We start from the raw sequence: 3009 nt of genomic DNA on the forward strand, positions 1-3009 counted from the left end.
CTCCAGCAGTTCCCTGTCCTTCTTGACCCGGGGAGCCCCGAACTGGACACAGTGCTCCAGATGTGGCCTCCCCGGGGCAGAGCAGAGCAGAGGGGGAGGATGACCTCCCTCCCCCTGCTGGCCACGCTCTTCTTGATGCCCCCCGGGATGCCCTCGGCCGCCTCGGCCACCAGGGCCCCTTGCTGCCTCGTGGCCGTCCCGTTGGCCACCGGGACTCCCGGGTCCCTTTCCCCAGAGCTGCTCTCCAGCAGGTCACCCCTGACCCGTACCCACCAGGGGGTTATCCCTCCCCGGACGCAGCACCCCACACTTCCCCGTGTCGACCTTCATCAGGTTTCTCTCCCCCCAACCCTCCAGCCCATCTCGGTCATGCTGAACGGTGCCACAGCCCTGTGGGGGGTCAGCCACCCCTCCCAGTTTGGTGACAGCAGCAAACTGGTGTTCTTGAGACCTTCTTCCACAGCGGATTCGCCGTTGCAATCTCCTCTTCATCCAGTCTGGATTTTCCCCCGTGAAAACCACCTCCATTCAACTCAAACCCTTCCGCAAGGACGTTTCCAGTTCTCCTCCACAGCCACGGGCGTGACACCCCTCGAATTCCAGTTATCCCAACGCCGCGAAATCCCTCCTAAAGCCCCGTACGAAAACGCGTTTTCATTTAAACCCGAGAGGAGGGGGACACGGTGGGACGCCCCGGCTGTGCTTAGCGCTGGATTTCTCGGCGCCTCCTGACTCCGTTTGACGGAAGAGCTTTGAGCGTCGGCTTTTTTTAGTGCCCCATTCAAGGAACGAGTGCCACCGGCACCCAAAAAGAGATTTCCCCCCCCCCAAGGTGCCATCTTGTGAACAGCCAAGCAGCTGCAGCCAAAGAAAATGCCATTTTTTTCCACCCCCTACACGGCAAGAGCTGAAAACGGGCTCGATTCCCCTCCTTTTAGGTGTTTTTACAAGTCAGGCACTTATTTCTGAGCTTCAGCCACTCGCCCCGGGCTTGTTTCGGAGCCCGTAAGGAGATGGGCATCTCCCAGAAGATGACTCAAGCGACGGTGGGAAGGACAACCCAAAGTCGGCGTCCGACTCTTCGATACCGAGTCGTAACAAAAGAAACGCCAGTTTCTCCTCCTGCCCCCAAAAGTTTGACTTTCAGTCTGCGGTTACGATTTATTTCTGAGATTTCCCCGAGTCCGGGGGTGGGTGGTTGAGCCCAAAAAGCCACCGGAGAAGATCCACGGTTGACTTGTAAATCCCGACGGATTGCAAACATGAACCGCGTGCACCGTCAAGAGGGATTTACACCTGATCCAAACTCCTTCTGCACGTCCGACACCCCCCGATATCAAATCCCGACAATTTAACTCCACGTGGGAGCGACGTTTTCCTCCCCGATGGCTTCCAGCTCTTCCAGTTGCGGCCCATCCTGGTGATTTTAAGGACCCGTTGGCTCTCCCCAACCTCCCCACACAGTAATTTTCCACCTTCCTTCTTAAACGCGAGCAGGCGGAGCGCCGCTGGACCGTATTTCTCCATCCTCAGCCTCCCCTTTCCTTTTTCTTCGGGGTTTGGTTTGGTTTTTTGTTTCAGCAGCGACGGCTTTTCCGGGCGCTGTGGATGTCGCTTCGCTGCTTCCATCTGCCGGCAGAAACGCCGTTTAACTCGTTGACGCGCTCGGGCTCTAATTTCAAGGGCAGGAGCAGAAAACGCTGGAGGAAAAGGAGCATCGCTTGCGGGAGGCGCATTTATTCATCCCTGAATCACCGCGCTTAATGGCTGTTTATAACCTAATTATTGTTTTCCGCGAACCAGAAAGTCCGGTCCTCGGTTATCACCTGCTGGCGATGCCACACCACAGTGCATATTCCATTTTTAAGAGTCAGAAATAAAACTTTCCCCCTTTTTTTTTTATCATTATCTAGTCTTTTAATTAACAGGAAGGCTGATTTCAAGTTCTTTCGCCTGAAGTTAAAAAGCAATCCATCCATCCGGGTTACGAAAAGCCTTCGGTGGCTGAAGGATCCCTAAAAATCCACCCAGGTATGGATGGAAGGGCAAACCCTGGGAGTAAATAACGAGCTAATTAACGCCTTGTTAATCAGGGATTCATACCGCTGCTGCATTGTACCTCACTGGTACCACTGCCCCGTCCTCCCCCCGTCCTCGCTCTCCTCCCCCGTCCTCGCTCGGGCCAAATAGAAACCATAACCTTCTTCCAGGAGCTGGCGTTAACCCCGAAAAATCCAAGGAAACATCTTCCGACCATAAATTGGTAACGAAAAAGGGGGAAAACGAGTTATTTCAGCGGGCGATGGTTCCCGGCGGGAGGGAGAAGCAGCAGCAGCTGTTACACAAGACGCCGCGTGTGTCGTTTATGGGAACTCAAGTCCAAACTTGAAGTCTCGGCTTTGTTTCCGAACCTCGGCGGCGCTCCAGAAACCTCCCTTCTTTGCTTTTTTTTTTTTTTATTTTTTATTTTTTATTCCTGCAATCCATTTTCCGGGCACGGGAAAAGCGTTACCCTCGGTCCCATCATAACGGAGAGCGGGATGCAGCTGGGATTTCGGTACCCACCTCCGTCGCATCGCCGCCACGGGGCTGCCCCAAACTTTAACGTCCATTTTCTGGGCGTTATTACACTCCAAACTCCTTTTTTTTTTGGCCATCTTTACGTCAGAAAGTTGCCCCGAGCGGTCTCTCCATGCGGGGATGCGTTCCCGAGCTCGTCCGTGGGATGGATGCGGATAAAATCCCGACAGCCCACGGTCCGGATGGCATCACCCGGCAATGCCGCTCGCCCCCCCCCCAAAAAAAAAGGGTGAAAGAAGAGAAAAATCCCAAGTTTCCGTGAAACTATTCAGCGCTTGGCAGCTTGCGTGCGACAGGAGTCGAGTGGAATTTCAGATCGGATTCATTCCGCTGCTGGGCGGAAAACACTCCAAGACGTCGCTTCGAGAGGCCGCGACCTCCTTCCTTCGAGCAAAACAAGAAGAGGAGAGCAGCCAGGGGGCGAGCATC

The 3009-nt window shown here is 54.7% G+C and overlaps 1 protein-coding gene across 1 annotated transcript in view; it reads right to left on the bottom strand.

The window, feature by feature from the left end:
- The window catches only part of BRD4 (bromodomain containing 4), a 34483-nt gene that overhangs the window by 9395 nt on the left and 22079 nt on the right, over window positions 1-3009 (bottom strand). The window lies entirely within an intron of this gene.

Source organism: Charadrius vociferus, unplaced genomic scaffold, assembly GCF_000708025.1.
Source record: "Charadrius vociferus isolate BGI_N301 unplaced genomic scaffold, ASM70802v2 scaffold780, whole genome shotgun sequence".
NCBI classification, from domain to species: Eukaryota; Metazoa; Chordata; class Aves; order Charadriiformes; family Charadriidae; genus Charadrius; species Charadrius vociferus.